This window comes from Octopus bimaculoides, chromosome 4 (genome assembly GCF_046866305.1).
Source record: "Octopus bimaculoides isolate indiv1 chromosome 4, ASM4686630v1, whole genome shotgun sequence".
NCBI lineage: Eukaryota > Metazoa > Mollusca > Cephalopoda > Octopoda > Octopodidae > Octopus > Octopus bimaculoides.
The window spans coordinates 79,942,209-79,964,708 of record NC_142931.1 but is presented as its reverse complement, the minus strand read 5'-3'; the positions used below and the strand labels follow the sequence as shown (position 1 = coordinate 79,964,708).

The window sequence follows — 22,500 nt, the reverse complement described above, 5'->3', positions numbered from 1 at the left end:
AATTTATCAAACCCGAAAGGATGAAAGGCAAAGTCGACCTCAGTGGAATTTGAATTCAGAACGTAAAGACAGATGAAATACCACTATGCATTTCACCTGGTTTGTTTATGATCCTGCCAGTTTGCTGCCCTAGAGCCAATAAATAATATTCCAGTATAGGGGAGTTGATTGGCAGAATTTTGCAGACCACCTTGTCTTGTAGTATCTTTTCTAGTTTTTCACATTCTAAGTTCGAATTTTCCACCTCACTAGTGTCCCATAAAAAATAATAAGGTTATTCTGAAGTGTTATCATCAAATCCAATGTACAAAAGCAAAAACACACACAAAAAAAAAGAAAGAAAAACTAAATAAACTTCTTATTATGAACTCATAAAGCTAATGAGGTATGAGTTCTTCAGAGCCCAAAGATATCCAGAGGGTGCAGCAGTATTTCTGTTTACGTATTCACTTCAAATGCACTTTTGAATCATTCGCTCATGGGAAATCGGTAATTAATGATGCTGCTATTGATCACAAAATACAACATTATATATAAAACAAATGCAATTAAATTACTCCACTCCTTAATCTCTTCTTTAAATCATAGAAAGCAATTCTTAACTATGGCTTAGTAACATATGCCATACTTTCACTAACTAAGTTACAAAACTATAAAGTTGTGAACTGTTATAAGCAGCTTCTCAGCCTCAAGTGTCTTACTGGTAACTCAGTGGAATATATGGGATGTAAGAACTATAGGGATAGAGAGCTGTGTCTCTCACTGTTGACTCCTTGGAACATGTGGGGTATATGTTGTTGGCATTCTGTTGCTTACAACGTCGAGGGTTCCAGTTGATCCGATCAATGGAACAGCCTGCTAGTGAAATTAAGGTGCAAGTGGCTGAGCACTCCACAGACATGTGTACCCTTAATGTAGTTCTCGGGGATATTCAGCGTGACACAGTGTGACAAGGCTGACCCTTTGAATTACAGGCACAACAGAAACAGGAAGTAAGAGTGAGAGAAAGTTGTGGTGAAAGAGTACAGCAGGGTTCGCCACCATCCCCTGCCGGAGCCTCGTGGAGCTTTAGGTGTTTTCGCTTAATAAACACTCACAACGCCCGGTCTGGGAATCGAAACCGCGATCCTATGACCGCAAGTCCGCTGCCCTAACCACTGGGCTATTGCGCATCCACATATGAGATATAACAGCTATAGGAACAGAGCTACACCTCTCACTCATAATCTAGTGAAACATATTGGATGAAAATTTTATTGATTTTGGAAGAATGAAATTTAAAGTCATCCTCAGCAAGATTTGATCTCAGAATGTATAAGGTTACGACTAAATACTGCAAAGTATTTGGTCTGAAGCCTCAACACAAAACCACAAATATTATGAGAGTATTTGACTGTTATTACTTTGTTTTATTGACAGGGTAAAAAAGTGAAATGCAAAGATGATTTCCTTCTGCGGAATTTAAACTCAGTACACAAAAGGACATGATTAAACCACGACAAGACATTTCTATCCCAATACACTTGTATAATGAAACACAGCATTCTATGAGAATAAAAGGGGAAAAAATTCCATATCATCACCAAATAAATCAAAGGACAAAACCAAAAATCACAAAGGTTGATAGGGATCTTATTCAGATCCCAGAAAACAACAGAAACACAGCTATTACTTATTTTCATGTGTTCCCTGTTGTGTTTTGTGTTTCTACACAAAATATAGTGTTTGCCATGATATATAATGATGTAAGAATTGGACACATAAAAAGAAGACACAAAACTAAAACACATGATAAGAGAACTACACTTAAAACAAAACCAAGAGCTATATAAAGCATCGATTAAGACCAATAAAGCAAACAGTTGTGAGAAAGAACAGAAAAAGTTTGACAAGGGTTTATGAGAATCCCCATTGTGTAGATTTAATAAGATTGCACTACAGAAGCACATGCAACACAAGTTTTAGATATGGTGTATTCTAGGAAGGTTAATTTGAAACATAAACCCCCCCACCCATAGATATAGATACATAAACATGTACATTTATACATACATATAGATATATATATATGCATATAGACATACATATAGATATATACACATATACATATATAAATACATACACACACATATATATATATATATATATATATATATATATATATATATATATATACACACACACACGTATATCCAGTAACATGAAACAAGTACCTAAAGAGCAATACCTTGAAGTGTGAAGTGTTATATGTATGATATATACATCTACTGTATGTAGACAAATTATATACACAACATGCAATCAGAACTATAAAAGTGATGTATGAGATCTGGAGGGATGGGAAGAAATGAAATAAGGTAAAGCTGTTAAGATAACAAAATTCAAGCATATTAGCAAATATGTGGATTTTATTATCAGCATTAAAACAGATTTCTGAAACAAAAATACAACTCAAATAAAGAACACAATAATAATAATAACAATAATGATTTCATTTATTTGCCACGAGGGTGAAAGATGAGGGGGGGGGGGCAATACAAAGATAGATGGGGGTCTACATATAATGAAATGAGAAAAAAAAAAAAAGAAAGTATACATGGTACACACTGAAAAAGAAGGGACATATGCATAGCATACAAAGGTTAAAGAAGAAAATGGCAGGGAGGATGATAGAGATGTGGCCCTTTTGATACAGGAAAGCCTCTAGGGATAATAGAGGAACCCTACTGCCTGAGATTTCCCTGAAACCCCAGGAGCAAGTACCATCTACAATTCCTTCTCTCCAACTCACAGAGTTACACTTAGAAAGGTAACATCCACTCTTGCCATCTTTGCAACTTTTCACCCACCTTTCAATAAACCCATTCGAGAACAGCACTTCCTTCTCCACTCTCAATTTCCTTTTCAAGTGAAACTTAAAGAAGTCAATAATAATAATAATAATAATAATAATAATAATAATAATAATAATAATAATAACGAGAAAGCAATCATACTGTGGGATATGCCAATACACACAGATAGAGAAATTAAGGCCAATAGACCAGATATAGTTGTCAAAGATCATGAAGAAAAAAAATACTTTCTAATTGATGTATCAATACCATCAGATGACAACGTTTCCCTAAAAGAAATGGAAAAACTTTCAAAATACAAAGACCTGTAAATAGAGGTAACTTGAATGTGGAATCTAAAAACAGAAACAATTCCTATCATAGTAGGTGCCTTAGGTATAATAAAAAAATATTCAGACAAATACATAACAAAAACACCAGGACTTACAAATATATATAACATACAGAAAATTGCACTACTGGGCACTGCACACATCCTACGCAAAACACTTTCAATGCAGTAATCATAAGAGCATCACGGCAAACCACAGCACATACCCAAGGCACACAGAGCTGCGCTCGGTAGTGAAGTGAAAGCACGTTATAAAAATAAAACTACTGAACAATAATAATAATAATATTAATAATAATAATAATCTTTTCTACTCTAGGCACAAGGCCCGAAATTTTTGGGGAGGGGACCAGTCGATTAGATCGACCCCAGTACCCAACTGGTACTTATTTTATCAACACTGAAAGGACAAAAGGCAAAGTTGACCTAGGTGGAATTTGAACTCAGAATGTAAAGACAGACGAAATACCACTAAGCATTTCACCAAGCATACTAACGTTTCTGCCAGCCCACCACCTTAATATTACTACGCCTTAATACTACAATTTTGGCACAAGGCCAGCAAGTTCGGGGGAGGGGCTAAGTCGATTACAGTGACCCCAGTGTACAACTGGTACTTATTTATCAATCTTGAAAGTATGAAAGGCAAAGTCAACTTGCTGGAATTTAAACTCAGAACATAAAGACAGACATTTTGCCCAGTGTACTAACAATTCTGCCAGCTTGCCACCTCAATAATAATAATAATAATAATAATAATAATCATCGTTTAACGTCCGCTTTCAATGCTAGCATGGGTTGGACGGTTTGATTGAGTACTGGTGAACCAAGTGGTTACACCAGGCTCCAATCTGATTTGGCAGAATTTCTACAGCTGGATGCCCTTCCTAACACCAACCACTCTGAGAGTGTAGTGGGTGCTTTTACGTGCCACCGGCACAAAGGCCACTCAGGCGGTACTGGCAACGGCCACGCTCAAAATGGTGTCTTTTATGTGCCACCTGCACGGGAGCCAGTCCAGCGGCACTGGCAACGATCACGCTCGAATGTCCTTACACATGCCACCGGCACAAGTGCCAGGGCACCAGTGCCAGCACGATTTCGCTTTTGCTTAAATAATGGCTTCAAATTTTGGCACAAGGCCAGCAGTTTTTGAAGAGTGGAGGAAGTTGACTGCATCAACTCCAGTGCTGGACTGGTACTTATTTTACAATCTTGAGAGGAGGAAAAGCAAAGTTGCTTTAAGTTCAAATTCCACCTAGGATACTTTCAGCAAGCTAGAAAACCAAAGCATTACACACTAAATACACAATACAAGCAATAACACAACAAAAGATTGCACCACACTTCAAGACAAAAAAAAAAAAAAACAGTACCAGCAAGAGTTTGTACACTCCCAACAACAGGAAAGAACATGCAATGCTGCACACACCCCTGCAACATGGAGGTGTAGCAAGTGATGCAGTAGAAATTTGTCTCAATCTATCCGAATATAGTTATATAATAATACTCTTTTACTTGTTTCAGTCATTTGACTTTGGCCATGCTGGAGCACCACCTTTATAGTTGAGCAAATCGACCCCAGAGCTTATTCTTTGTAAGCCTAGTACTTATTCTATCGGTATCTTTTTGCCGAACCACTAAGTTACGGGGACACAAACACACCAGCATCGGTTGTCAAGCGATGCTGGAAGAACAAACAGACACACAAACATATACACACACATACATACACATATATATATACATATACAACGGGATTCTTCTAGTTTCCGTTGACCAAATCCACTCACAAGGCTTTGGTCATCTCAAGGCTATAGTAGAAGACACTTGCCCAAGGTGCCATGCAGTGGGACTGAAACTGGGACCATGTGGTTGGTACAAGGCCAACAGTTTTGGAGGGAGGGGTTTAGTCAATTACATCGATCCTTGTGCTCAATAAACACTCACAACGCCCGGTCTGGGAATCGAAACCGCGATCCTATGACCACGAGTCCACTGCCCTAACCACTGGGCCATTGCACCTCCAACATATCAAATAATGTAGTCTTAGATACACTGTTTTCAATCTATGAAGAAATGAAGGTTATAGATGGAACACCTTTGGTTCATAGGTCTTCTCGATCATTGTAGACCCGGAGGTAAATAACCAGGGAAACAATCCTGCCACCACCACCACCACCACCACCACCAGCACAGCAACAACAACAATAGTAATAACAAAAAGCCTGAAGAATAGAAGAAATTGCTGTAGATATGAAATGAAAAGCTAGCGTCACTATTATAATTGGTTATCTCTATTTCTGAGAGGAATAACTGCAGCGAGATTAGTTCAAGTTGTTTGCATTATTAACCTTATTTTTTATCTTTCTGATTTTCACATTATGTTGCAATCAATCTGATCTCTTTCTCTCCAAGTGTATAAACGTATTGAAATTGATATATATATATATATATATATATATATATATATGTATGTATGTATTTATGTGAGTACAAATAAATAGATAGATAGATAGATAGATAGATGTGCGTACACAATTGCACACAAATATATACCAACACTTAGACAACAATATGGTATAATGGTTATAAACGAAATAAAAAAAATTGAAAGCAAAAGACAATCACCGCTTTTGGACTAATTTATATATGATGGGCAGATTAAATAACAAAAAAAAAAAATTATCATCTGAATCATGCAAACAGAGGCTACCGCTGTTAGTGGAGCAATTCTATTCACTATCTTTATTTACTGTTCTGACAGACAGAATCAGACCAGCTTAATTCATATCTTTTTATGTCTATTTTTTTCTCATGCTTCCATTGGAGAAATGGTGTTTTTGTAAATCTGTAAATTTACATATTGTTAGAGCAATTGTTTTTACAGCTGGATGCTCTGCCTCCTGGCACTAATAAAATTGACCAGAGTCTCAGACAAAGCAATTGAAATGCTTATTGTAATTTTGGTGCATGACAAGGGGTCATTCTAAATGCTGTACGTTTATCAAACTTGCAGACTGGTTTCAATTTCTGATTTTTAAGAATACATTTTTATATTACTTTTCTTGTTTTGTTATTTTTTCCTTTTTTTTTTTTGTTCTATGAACAATAGTTGCAAACATGGCTGTGTGACTGTGAAGTCCACTTTGCAACTCTGTGCTTTTGGGTTCCATCCCACTGCTTGGCACCTGGTGCGCATCTCTTCTACTATAACTTAAGATTAACCTATACCATCTAAGTAAAAGTTGATTGACAGAAATAGCATGGATGCTTGTTTATATCATTATCATCATCATCGTCATTTAACATCCGTTGTCCATGCTGGCATGGGATGGACAGTTTGACTAGGGTTGGTAAGCTGAGAAATTGCACTAGACTCCAGTCTGATTTGGCATGGTTTCTAACGGCTGGGTACCCTTCCAAATGCGAACCACTCCGAGAGTATAATGGGTGCTTTTGCATGCCACCAACATAGGTGCCAGTTGCATGACACCAGTAGCTGCCATGACTACGTGACTATATATATATATATATATATATATATATATATATATATATATATATATATATATATATATATATATATATATATATAAATATATAGGGATCAGTAGGAGTTGCTTCACCAACATACTGAAAATTTAGAAATAGCAGTTAAAAAACTACTAATTCTAACTACAAATTTTTCTCCAACGGATGGCGATATTTATGGCACACATAGAACAAAAATGAAGAGAAGATAAACGAAAACAAACCTGCCGTTAGTTAATCATTTAATGTCCATTTTCCATCCTGGCATGGGTTAGACAGCTTAACAAACACTAGCAAGGTCAGGGGTCACTCCAGGTTCCATAGTCTATTTTGGCTTGGTTTCTATAGCTGGATGCCCTTCCTAACACCAACCACTTTACTGGGTGCTTTTACGTGGCACCATCAACAGTGCTTTCTACATGGAGCCAGCATCAGTGTTTTTTACATGGCATCTTGGTTTTAGGATCTCGATTCTGTTGTGGTGGGTGGGTTTTCTGAAGTAAAGCAATGTGCCATATATTTCAGTCTTCTGTCATCTCTTTCGTAAGGTTCAGCAATTTGAGATTGGTCTTCAATACTTCATCCCATGTCTTACTGGGTCTCCTTCTTCCACACAATTCCCTCCTCTTTAAGTGATCAGCACTTCTTAATGCAACTGGCCTCATCCATACTGCACACAATTTCTCTTATCCATCCTAAATCTGTTATGCTTACATATTAATTACTATGCTAACCTTTTATATTATTATTTTATATTATACCCTCTACATCACTTTATATATCTTTATTTTCAGAGCTATTCTTTCTATGGGTTGCATAGTATAATGCTTTTGCCACGACATATTGCTTCACAGGAAGTTAGTAGTGTGACATCTTCAAAAAGCTGCTCACGATGAGAGTTACATCTTCAAGATTAATTCTACAGAATCTGCATCAGTTGTTGCATCTAGTGCTTTACCTGCAGCTCTATCCAATTTATGCATCACATATTTTGTTGCAATTTCCTTTTCCTGGATTGCAAAATCACTTCATCCAACATGAGAGCTAATATGGTGCTATGCATGGATATATGTAAAGCTATGTGCATGTAGAAGTAAGAATGTAGGCATGTAAAGGAAATGAGCATGTGGATGCAGATGTATGTATATAGAACACCATGTGTATCTATGGTTGACCTGTTTTATTAAGATTTTTTTGCAAACCACATTCAGTAAGCCAACACCTGCGTGATTTCTTTTATTAGTTTGGATTTGATTCTAGTGAACTGAATCTAATGAATGTATGTATGTATGTGCGTATGTATATATCTATCTATCTCTCTCTCTCTCTCTCTCTATATATATATATATATATATATATGTGTGTGTGTGTGTGTGTGCATGTGCATATATATATATACACACACACATATATGCATGCATATATACATATATACCTACATATGTATATATATATATAAACATATATATATGTATGTATGTAAATATATATACATGTGTGCATGTATATATACATATATATATATATATATATATATATATATATATATATATATATGAATTATTTATTCAGCTAAATTGCAAAGTGCAGTATGAATTAATCAATCCCTAACATCAGTGCATGCACAGTTATGCACACACACACACACTTACACACACACACACACACACACACATATATATACATACACACTCACACATTTATGAATATATTTATCTACATATATGTACAAAAATATATACACACACACAGACGTATATATATATATATATATATATATATATATATATATATATATATATATATATATATATATATATATATATATACGCACACACACACACACACACAGACATATATATATATATAAACACACATTCACACACATACACACACTCACATATGAATTATTTAAACATTTTTTTATAAATCTGTTTTGATCATTTTATTCTCTTTAATCTCTTCAGGATTAGTTTGGGAATGACTGGAACATATTTATAAAGCTGTAAACAATTACTGAAATAAATTAATGTATTAAAATACTCAATATTTTGAAGGATTCAGTATTTTATTTACTTTGTGGATGCTCTCTTTCCTTTCAACACTCACATCCTGTGTGTGCGTGGTGTTTATCTGTATGTGTGCATGCATGTGCTTATTACTCATTTACTCTTTTACTCTTTTACTTGTTTCAGTCATTTGACTGCGGCCATGCTGGAGCACCGCCTTTAGTCAAACAAATCGACCACAGGACTTATTCTTTGTAAGTCTAGTATTTATTCTATCGGTCTCTTTTGCCGAACCGCTAAGTTACGGGGACGTAAACACACCAGCATCGGTTGTCAAGCGATGTTGGGGGGGGGGGGACAAACACAGACACACAGACACACACACACACACACATATATATATATATATATATATATACATATATACGACGGGCTTCTTTCAGTTTCCACCTACCAAATCCACTCACAAGGCATTGGTCAGTCCGACGCTATAGTAGAAGACACTTGCCCAAGGTGCCATGCAGTGGGACTGAACCTGGAACCATGTGGCTGGTAAGCAAGGTACTTACCACACAGCCACTCCTACGCCTATATATATATATATATATATATATATATATATATATATATATATATATATATATATATATATATATATATATATATATATATATATATATATATATATATATATATATATATATATATATATATATATATATATATATATATATATATATATATATATGTATGTATGTATACATATAGATGTAGGAATGTACATATATGTATGGATATATGCATATATTTATATATTATATATATATATATATATATATATATATATGTATATATATATATATATATATATATACCAGAGTAAGCATATAAATGCGAAACAAGGTGGAAAAAATAGTACTCGAATACCAGAGGTAGAGTAATATGCTTTATTAAGAAGCTGCAAAAATATCACTAAAACTGTTACTCAGAGTTTCACGTTCCTGTTCGTCGGACAGTTTTGTTTAGAATGGAGCAAAATAAAGTTATATGCAGAAATACAATTACTTTGATAGATACACATTTGAAAACGGTTTTGTTTTATTGGTCCTTTCAATTAACGGTCTTTTCAATAACCGGTTGCATGAAATAACAAATTGTGGTTTAAAAATCATATTATTATAAGAATCGATGATAACCTTAAATCAAAAATAGCTTATGAAGAAGGAAAAAGGCCTGAAAATCCAGGGTAAACAATTAGTTGTAAAAATGTTGTTGGCACTCCGTCGCTTACGACGTCGAGGGTTCCAGTTGATCCGATCAACGGAACAACCTGCTCGTGAAATTAAGGTGCAAGTGGCTGAGCACTCCACAGACACGTGTAACCTTAATGTAGTTCTCGGGGATATTCAGCATGACACAGTGTGACAAGGCCGACCCTTTGAATAACAGGCAGAACAGAAACAGGAAGTAAGAGTGAGAGAAAGTTGTGGTGAAAGAGTACAGCAGGGTTTGCCACCATCCCCTGCCGGAGCCTCATGGAGCCTTAGGCGCTTTCGCTCATTAAACACTCACAACTCCCGGTCTGGGAATCGAAACCGCGATGCTATGACCACAAGTCCGCTGCCCTAACCACTGGGCCATTGCGCCTCTAGTTGTAAAAATAATAATAAATTAAAAGATACATCCATTTAAAAAAAACAATTGCAGCATGGACGGTGTTTATAAGCCATTTAAGAAACACACAAAAACCGTTAGATTCACTTCAACATTTTAATCTAATTTACCAAAATATTTTCATCGCTTTGAGACTGCGACCTGTTCACTGACATGCTAAAATACACAACCATTTAGCAATATACACACGTACCCCAAAAATCTATAATATTCGTATATACACTAAACATGCAGACGTAGGTACATGGCTACATACATATACAAGCATATATAGGCAAACAAATATATACAAATGCATATATATATATATATATATATATATATATATATGAGATTAGAAAGAGAAAGGGAAAAATAGATAGAGGTAGAGAGAGTAAAATGATTGGCGTCCCTATAAGTATCTAACTGTCTGGTATATTCTGTTGTGTCTGGGGAGAGTCATTCTCTTTTAGTGCTTTATAATTTAACACGCACACTGGTCAAATTTCCATTCGTTTATCTATTTCTCTAAAATTTTTCAAGATGAGGTGCATTAATTTGAATTAATTAAGATATAGGTGTAATTGGTACAAGATTTTATTCTTTCTCTATATTTCATTCAAACATTTTCATTGAAAATAAAGTACAAAGCTCTTTTACTAGTCAATATACCATTGAAAATGTACTCTTATACAATTTAATGAATTCATTTACATAACAGAATGCATCTAATAAAAAAAAAAGCTCCTTAACAGGTGAGACAAAGGTGAATACAGGTGTGTAACATACTGAAAATTAATATGTATTTCTCACTTTCACATATTATTTATAATGGTATATGGGGATCGGACAATAAGTGTAAGCCAGTGTTAACAGTGGTTCCAGAAATTCCAAGCTGGAAACTACTGCCTAGAAGATAAGCCTCATTCTGGAAGATCAGTAGAGCTTGACAAGAATGTCTTACAAACCCTGGTGGAACAAAAGCCCATCATAACTGTTGAGGAACTAGAAGAGAAGCTTGGATCCAGTCATTCAACTATTCATCGACACCTGCGTGCTATCGGAAAATGACCCTCTTTGCTTTCAAGACGAAAGGTGTTCTTCCATCAGAATAATGCTCAGCTACATACAGCGAGGATGACATAGCAGTTTGAATGGGAAACAATGCCCCTCCCATAATATTTGCCAGACATTGCTTTATCTGATTGTCATTTATTCCGCAGTCTTCAAAATTATTTGGATGGAAAAATATGAATTCTGTAGACGAGGTCAGAACAGTACAGGAGGAGTATTTTTTGTCACAGTCAAGTGAATTTTGGAAGAGAAGCCTTGCAATTCAACCAGATAGGTGGAAGAGCATTGTAGAAAATGAAGAAGAGTATATTTTAAATTAAAAAGAACTTTGTTTATCTTAATTTTGAAAAATAAAAGAAGTATAAAAAAAACTGCATTATTTATGGGATGACGCAATACAGCTAGGAAAAAGCAGAATGAATCTACATGCTTTCTCACACAGACATGGAGATGTTTATCTGCATATATATATATATATATATATATATATATATATATTCCATCTAGAGTGAAGACGATGTGTACTGCAATAGATTGGGATTCAAAGGCTTACAGTTATTTAACGCCTTGCCAAAACATCTGAGGGATCTTCATGGAGTGAGAGCAGATGTTTTCAAGAAACAACTTGACCTCCTGCTAGCCAAGGTCCCAGATGAAATGAACCAATATCAAGGCAGGAGACTCAAAAGAGAGCAGCAGCAGCAAACTCCCTCCGTCACCTAAAGCTAATCATATAAAATTGGCCATTGTAAAGGTGATTACTCTGGTGGTGCCCCAACATGGTCATGACCCTAGGGCTGTAACATGCAAAAGAGTAAAAAAGTAAAGAATGTATACAAAGACGCACACACAATGAGCTTCCATGCAGTTTGTATCCACGAAATTGATTCATGAGGGATTGGTCAGCCTGGGACTGTAGTAGAAGACCCTTGCTGAAGGTGCAAACCAAAAGCAGTTCTTAAGCACTTGGGAGGACACACACACACACACAAACGCATGTGCACACATGCACACACACATTAAACACACACACACACATAAACACACACACGCACATATTTATATATATAAAAGGCTTCCCCACAGTTTTTGATCACCTAATTCACTCATGCAACAATGGTTGGACTAGGGCTATAGTAGAAGATGCTTGCCCTAGATGCCTCAGAGTAGGACAGAACCTGAAACCACATGATTACAAAACAAGCTTCATAACTACATAAGGAATCCAGTAAAATGCATTTTGTTTTTGTTAGTCACAGCTCAATACAAAATATGTATTTTCACAAGGTTAAGAGGGAAATGTTCTCAGTCTTTTCTGCTTTTGCAATGATAGATCTTACCACATCTAATTACAAATGAATATATTGAACATGACTTTACACAAATATACCTTGTTCAAAGCTACATCATATGACATTAGTTCTTTGATATGTGTGTGTGTGTGTGTGTGTGTGTGAGTGTGTATGTGTGTGTGTGCGTGTATTTATATTCATATATTCATACATATGTAGGTTATATATATATATATATATTTACGTAGTTCAAATTTATAGAAAACAAAGAGGAAGACAGGTGTAGGAACAACAAGCAAGTGTATGAGTTTGACACTTGGGGAAATTGGAAAAGTCTTTTACGTTTCAAGTCTTTGCTCTTCAACAGAAAGGAATAAGAGGAAATAAAAAGACAGGGAATAAAAAAACCGTGTTGAGTTCAGTGGTCCAACATATATATATACATACACATGAACACACTCACATTTATATGCATATGGATATTATATGTATGTATTTATATATAGATATATATGTACACACACACACACACACACATATACTCTCTTTTTTACTCTCTTTTACTTGTTTCAATCATTTGACTGTGGCCATGCTGGAGCACCACCTTTAGTTGAGCAAATTGACCCCAGGACTTATTCTTTGGAAGCCCAGTACTTATTCTATCGCTAAGTTACGGGGACATAAACATACCAGCATTGGTTGTCAAGCGATGGTGGAGGGACAAACACAGACACACAAACAAAATATATATATATATACATATATACGACGGGCTTCTTTCAGTTTCCGTCTACCAAATCCACTCACAAGGCTTTGGTCGGCCCGAGGCTATAGTAGAAGGCACTTGCCCAAGGTGCCACACAGTGGGACTGAACCCAGAACCATGTGGTTGGTAAGCAAGCTACTTACCACACAGTCACTCCTGCGTATATATATATATATATATATATATATATATATATATATATATATATGTACACACACACACATACATACATATCCATAAATTTATTATATGTGTGTGTGTGTGTGTGTGCCTGTGTGTGGGGTGGGTGGGGGTGGGGGTGTGTGTTGGTGTGTGTGTGTGTAATGTACAAGTTAAACACATGTTGATTGCAATGTGCAGGATAGAAACATGAAAATACATCTCATCTATAAATGATAAATGATAAACATACATGTGTGTACTATAAAAGTGATGATTTGAAGTGGTTTGACGATTTAGAAACTATTTTCAGCATAGGCATGGTCTCTTCTATGCCCTTAATTATAATCATATTTTATGCAATTATAAATCTGTGTGTTTGTGTGTGTGTGAGTATATATATATATATATATATATATATATATATATATATATATATAACTGCTCAACTGCATCATTTGTTATTTAGTCACACTGTACAGCATGGGAAATTGTAGGAAGCCTGTTGTAGTTTCTCTCTGTGTGTGTGCAGATATTGGTATTTCACACTTGTTACCACTTGAACAAAACGGTGATAATGTCATCATTTCTCGATGACATTACGATCAATCATTCTGTACTTTAAAACACATTAGTAATAAGAAAAAAAAAAAGTAAAAGAATTTGCAAATCAGTTAAGGGTTAGCAACAGGAAGAGCACCCATCCATAAAAATTCTGCCTTGGATATCTTACTCTATCCTATTTAACATCCATTTTACCATGCTAGTATGTTAAAATTGATATTAAACAAATAGACATACATGCACAAATGCATATTTGCACAAAACAATGTTATTACAAAGTTGTTACTATTATTATTATTATCATTATTATTATTATTATTATTATTATTATTATTACATTATATGTACATGTTATAATAAACATGAATGTTTAATGCTTATTGCAACCACAACGAATTCAAGAAAAAGAAAATTCGATTTTAATCAATTTATTTCCCACATGAACTTTGCAACTGTCTGTTGATGACATTTGGCATTTTATGATATTTTTTATATTTTGGAGTGTGTGTGTGTGTGTGTGTGTGTGTGTGTGTGTGTACGTACACACGTGTGTGTATGAGGGGGCTTAGATTTTTTTTTTTTGTGCGTTGTTTACTTTTTTGCTGTTTCATGAAATTTCTCCTTGAACTGTTTAAAACAAGTCATCATCATCAGCAGCATCAGCATCATCATCATGATCATCATCACCACCACCACCACTACCTCTGCCAGCACCATTACTACCACTAGCACTTCCACCATCACCACCACCACCACCATCGTCACTAGTCGTCGTTATCATCATCATCATCATCATCATCATCATCATCATCATCATCATCATCATCATCAATAATGTTACAGCTTATCTGGGTTTAACTTTATCTTAGAAAGAGAGAGAGTGAGAGAGTGAGAGAGAGAGAGTGAGAGAGTGGAGGGAAGAGAGTGTGGGGAGAGGGAGATGCAGAGAGAATGAGGGGGAAGGAGAGAGAAAAGGTGAGAGAGAAAGGGTGAGAGAGAGAGAGGGATGGAAAGTGAGAGTCAGAGAGAGGGTGAGAGAGGAGAGTAGAGAGAATAAGAGGGATGGAGACATGAGAGGGTTGGAAATGGAGAGAGAGAGAGAGAATAAGATAGAGAATGAGTGGGTTGGAGAAAGAGAGAGTGGGAGCAAGAGACCTGACGAAGCAAATATTAACCAAAATTATCCACATCAAAAGTCTGGCTCTCCAAACTTCCATATCTGTATATCTATGTGTATTCATGCATAGGTACAGCATATCTTCACTATCTGTACATATGTATTCACACATTCGATATACAAGATAGGGTAACGTTTCAAAGACGTCACTGATCTTGAAAAAGATACTCACGTCTTGCATGGGTAGCTAACCTCTGTAACAATATATACAGGCATACCTTAACATATGTCAGTAATTGGTATTGAGACGCTACTTAACTCGTAAAATGACATAACATAAAAAAATCCAATTAAACCTTGGGAGAGGCATTATGCCGGTAATAAACACACGCACTGGTTCAGTCCTTTATTAATTTATATTTATATAGTTTTTTGTTAAATTATTTCATTGCACTCTTGCAATCTCTTCAGTAACTTGTCTCTCCACTTCCATTTATTTTGAATGTATGATCTGGCATTGTTTTGGCGTTGCACACAAAATACACATACGAAATTAAAAAATCATTTTTATGAATTTATGGTAGGTGCAGTGGAGGCGCAATGGCCCAGTGGTTAGGGCAGCGGACTCGCGGTCATAGGACCGCGGTTTCGATTCCCAGGCCAGGCATTGTGAGTGTTTATTGAGCGAAAACACCTAAAGCTCCACGAGGCTCCGGCAAGGGATAGTGGCGAACCCTGCTGTACTCTTTCACCACAACTTTCTCTCACTCTTACTTCCTGTTTCTGTTGTGCCTGTAATTCAAAGGGTCAGCCTTGTCACACTGTGTCACGCTGAATATCCCAGAGAACTACGTTAAGGGTACACGTGTCTGTGGAGTGCTCAACCACTTGCACGTTAATTTCATGAGCAGGCTGTTCCGTTGATCAGATCAACTGGAACCCTCGACGTTGTAAGCGATGGAGTACCAACAACAATTGGTAGGTGCAGGTGTAGCTGTGTGGTAAGAAGCTTGTTTCCTAACCACATGGTTCCAGGTTCAGTCTCACAGCTTGGCACCTTGGGCAAGTGTCTTCTACTATAGCCTCGAGCCGACCAAGACCTTGTGACGGTATTTGGTAGACAGAAACTAAAAGAAGCCCATTGAGCATGTGTATATATATATATCTTTATATGATGCATATGTGTGTGTGTGTGTATATATATATATATATATATATATATATATATATATATATATATATATACATATATTCTTACTTGTTTCAGACAATTGCATACAGCCATGCTGGAGCACCACTTTTTGTTGAATAAATCGACCCCAGGACTTATATTTTGTAAGCTAAGTACTTATTCTATCAGTCTGTAGTGGTTGTCAAGCAAGGGTGGAGGGGACAAACACAGACACACTAACACCCCCACACACATACATATATATACATACTTATATATATATATATATATGATTATATACAACAGGCTTCTTACTGTTTCCATCTACCGAATCCACTGACAAGGCTTTGGTCAGCCTGAAACTATAATAGAAGACACTTGCCCAAAGTGCAACATGGTGGGACTGAACCTGGAACCATGTGGTTCAGAAGCAAGTTTCTTACCACACAGCCATACTTGTACCTACAATAAATCCATAAAAATAATTTTTTAATGTTGTGTCATATAGTCACTGCTGCACTTATATATATATATATATATATATATATATATATATATATATATATATACACACACATATATACACACACACACACACATATATATATATATATATGTATATATATATATATATATATATATATATATATATATATATATATATATAGAGAGAGAGAGAGAGAGAGAGAGATGTATATAGTTCAAGTTTACAGAATGCAAAAAATGAAGACAAGTGAGGGAACAACAAACAGTTGTATTAGTATGATGCTCGGGAAGAATGGAAAAGCCTTTGACATTTCGAGCCTACGCTCTTTGACAGAAAGGATTGAGAAGTGGGGAAAAATGGAGAGAGAATGAAAAAAGAAAAAAAAAATCAGAGAAAATATTGTGTAAAAATTCCACTTTAGTACTGATATTTAGGTATTTTTGTGGGGGGAAGGGGGTAATTTTTATAATTTTGAATATATTTGCTGAGACCAACATAAATTTGGATAAATCTATTGAATTTGTGGTTTATTTTCCCCATTAATTTCTTTAAAGAATGATTTAAAATTGAAAAACGATACAACTTGAAATAATGTTTGTTTTATTATTGGACAGTGGCCATGCTGGGGCAGTGTCTTGGAGAGTTTTAATCAAACAAATCAGCTCCAGTATTTATTTTTTTAAAGTGTGGCACTTATTCTGTTGTGTCTTTTGCCGAACTGCTAAGTTACTGGGATGTAAATGTGCCAAAACCGATTGTCAAATAGTGCTAGGGAACTAACACATACACAAAGACACACATACACAAATGCATACTACATACATATTACATATACATGCAAAAATACACAAACACACACACACACACACACACACACACATACACAAACACACATATAGATAGATAAAAAGATAGATAGATAAATAGATAAATATCATCCTCATCATCATTTAACGTCTGTTGTTCATGCTGGAATGGGTTGGACAGTCTGACCAGAACTAGTAAGCTGGGGTAACTGCACCAGACTCCAGTCTGATTTGGTATGATTTCTACACGTGGGGGCCCTTCCTAACACCAACCACTTTACCGAGTGTGCTGCTGGGTGTTTTTATGTGGTAGTGCACAGGTGCTTTTACATTGCCATCCGGTTTCCCCAGTCCTCAGTCAAATCGTCCAACCCATGCTAGCATGGAAAGCGGACATTAAACGATGATGATGATATATATATATATATATATATATATATATATATATATATATATCAGTCAAATTGTCCAACCCATGGTAGCATGGAAGGCGGACGTTAAATGGTGATGATGATGATGATGATGATGATGATGATGATGATGATGATGATGATATATATATATATATATATATATATATATATATATATATATATATATATATTCGTTTTCTGACATTCTGCATCTGGTACTACGGTAAGCAATGTACCCTTCCAATTCTTAAGACAACAACATGTGATTTATGGTGGTGGTAGTGGTGGCGTATGGGGTATTTTGCAGCTGTTTCTATTGCATCTTGTTTAGAAGGCCATTTTGAAGCTCCTTTTGTAGTTCATTTAGGGAGAGTGTCTGGTTAATGTATTGCACATATTAATGATGATGATGATGATGATGATGATGGGGGTAGCAAATGTGATGTTGTGTAGCCCTAAGTTAACTCAGGTTAAAAGCATTCCAACCAGGTTGATGATGACTATGATGATGATGATGATGATGATGTTGAGGAGGAGGAGGAGGAGGAGGGTGGCGATGATGTCAACAATGATGACAGTGACGATGATGACAGTGACAATGATGATAATGGTGATGGTGGTGTTGGTAGTGATGGTGATGGTGATGGTGGCAGGCATGATGTCATTGTGTAGCCTGGGGCCTATTGATTAAAGACCTTCTAGCCAGGACGATGACGATGATGATGATGATGATGACGATGATGAGGAAGAAGTGGAGGAGGGCAATGATGACGCTAAACAACGATGACAGTTGCAATGACAATGACAATGATGATGACGACAACAGTAACGACGATGCCGACGACAATGATTATTCTTATGATGATGATGATGATGGTGCTGAAGTTAATAATTATAGTGGTGATGATGATGATGATGATGATGATCAACTTGAGATAATGATGATGAGGATGATGACAAGAACAGTAATAATGATATTCAGTTTTCTAGATTCCTTCTACGTCATTTCAATGTAACAACTCATGTGTGCACACAAACGCATGCATGCACTCACACACAGACACACACCCATGCACGTGTACATGCATCCACACACACACAAACACACACACACACACACACACGCACACACAGAGCAATGCACTCATACATAAATGCACATACACATACACAATATATGGCAACTCTATATTCCTTTCTTCAGATGTTTTTTTTTATATATATATATTTATGTAGTTATTTATTTCGTTCCATTAAATATTGGAAAGTCTGAATGATGCAGTCAGCCTCATAGATCACTGAGATACACATTTATACACACACATGCACACACACACGCACACACACACACACACACACACACCTATGCATGTATAAACTAATATCGTACATATGCATACACATTAACATATGCACACACAGAAACAGCACATAAACTGCCACCACACACATGCACACGCTCATGCATGCACATACACACACACACACATTCACTCACAAGCACACACATAAGCCTGCACACAGTTGGGATGCTGATGGTGTCTGATATTACAAGAGAAATCTTCTTTAGGCAAATCACTTGACATTTCAGGATTTCTTCTCCTTCATCGAACCACCCACCAGCACCGGCACCGGCATCAGTACCAAGAACTGCAGCAGCAGCAACAGCAGCAGTAGTAGCACAACTACCCCCTCCCTGGAGCAGCAGTAGCAGCACCACCACCGCCGATCATCATCATCTTCATCATTTTCATCATCATCATCATCATCATCATCATCATCATCATCATCATCAACGTCATCATCAACGTCATCATCAACGTCATCATCATCATCATCATCATCATCATCCTCATCATCATCATCCTCATCATCCTCATCCTCATCATCATCATCATCATCATCATCATCATCCTCATCATCATCATCATCCTCATCATCATCCTCATCCTCATCATCATCACCATCATCATCCTCATCCTCATTCTCCTCCTCATCACCACCACCAATCCTCTTCTTCCTCCTCCTCCTCCTCCTCATCATCATCATCAACATCATCACCATCATTTTCATTGTCATTGTTGCTGACATTGTCCTTATCACCATCACCCAAAGCTATCATCTTCCATCATTGTCTTTGTCATCATTGCCAACATCATCACCACAACCACCAACAGCACTATCAACACCGTCACCACAACTTGCACCATCACCATCACCACCACCACCACCACCACCAATACCATTGTCATTAATCATGGTCATCAATGTTGTCTTCATCATCATTGGTATTGTGAAGCAATATTATCATCATCAATGCCACCACCACCACCATCAATACCACAATGATGGCGATGACCACCACCGCTAACACCACTACCACCACCACCACCACTACCATTGCCTCTACCACCATTGTCACCACCAACACCAACACTACTACCAATACCACCCACTAACACCACCACCATCACCACCAATACCACAATGATGGTGGCGACCACCACTAACACCAATGCTTCCACCACCACTGTCACTACCAACACTACTACCAATACCACCAACATTACTACCAATACCACCACCACCACTAACACCACTAACACCACCACCACCAACACCATCACTGCTACAACCACTGTCACCACCACCACCAACACCACAACCAACACCACCACCGCCACCACTACAGCATCACCACTGCCACCACCATTGCTGCCACCCCATCACCATCGTTGCTACCCCCATCACTGCCACTACCACTGCCACCATCATCACCAACAACAACAACAACACAACACAATTACTATCACTTCAAACACTATGATTTTGTGCTGTCATTGCAGATCTACACCAGCAAATCCACATAATTAAGCATCCCATTTGCAAGCCTTTTCTCATCGGAGTGAGGAAATAATCCAACCCCAAGCAATTACTGGTTGTCTTACAAAGCTTAGGTGAAATCAATAATGGAGCACTGCTACCATAGCTAGGACAGTGCTGCTGCTTCTCACACAATCACCCTAAAGGAAGGATACCCTCAGGTCAGGAATGATCACGGGGTGCACCTAAACTGTTCTTTCCCAAGGCACAAGGGTGGGCAAGGTTGTTTATAAAAGCCCAGCAGTAGCCCATGCATGCCAGCCTCTCATCTCCATGCTACTGAAGTTATCCAAGAAAGGCAAAAGCTGATATATCTCGGCTTCAGTGATTTTGCATCACATCTTTACAGCTGAGTGAACTGGAGCGATGTGAAATAAAGTGTCTTGCTCAAGAACACAACACACAGCCCTGCTCTCCACACATGGATTTTTGACTCCCTTATATCATTGTAATCTTCTCACCTATACTGCGCCTGACCTTCTTGCAATTTCTCTTATATATACATATATATATATATATATATATATATATATATATATAATATAGATTTAATCAAAAGATTAAATGTGGTACTTAAAATGTTTGTGGCACCAGAATTTGGTAGGGTAAAAACCCAAAACAAAATCAAGAGATTTGGTGAATAAAATTTGAAGAAAACCAACTAAAATGTATTGGGTTATAGCAGTACGTACATTTCGTAAAAACTTCATTTATTTATGTAGTGAGAACACCACATAAGATGTGCAATGAAAATGTACTCCTCAGCTGCATAATATATATATATATATATATATATATATATATATATAAATACATATACATGCATGCATATATATAAATTTAAATAATAAGGGTAAAAATTGATATTAATTAGATTAATATCGATTTAAACCAGTGGCCTAGCATATTGAAAAAGATCTGATGATTCGGAAAATTATATACATGCATATATATATATATGATGACCGTTGACTGGACACTATTCAATTTTTTTTCTCCGTGTTTTTCTCCTTGTCTCCGTATTCTTTCTGTTGAAGAGCGTAGCTCGAAACGTCAAAGACTTTCCGTATTCCCGAGCGTCATACTATTACATCCTTTTGTTATTTACACCACCTGTCCTCATCTGTTGTTGTTTTTTCGTATATTCTCCTATATATATATATACACACACACACACACAAACACAAGTATTTTATTTCTTTAAAATGATTTGTACCTGAATTTTTGGTAGCCCTTCATATTCCATTTTACCCCATACAGATACATTAAGGTGTAGATATCAGTGCATCAATACTTATTTATCTCTTAATTCCCTCTGCCCCTTATTTTCAAACGCATGAATATATAAAATATTAAACAGTAAAATTTTTTTCCTCATATCATTGT

The 22,500-nt window shown here is 36.4% G+C and overlaps 1 protein-coding gene across 2 annotated transcripts in view; it reads right to left on the bottom strand.

The window, feature by feature from the left end:
- Positions 1-22,500, bottom strand: part of LOC106883964 (beta-1,4-N-acetylgalactosaminyltransferase bre-4) — a 1,203,892-nt gene that overhangs the window by 967,277 nt on the left and 214,115 nt on the right. The window lies entirely within an intron of this gene.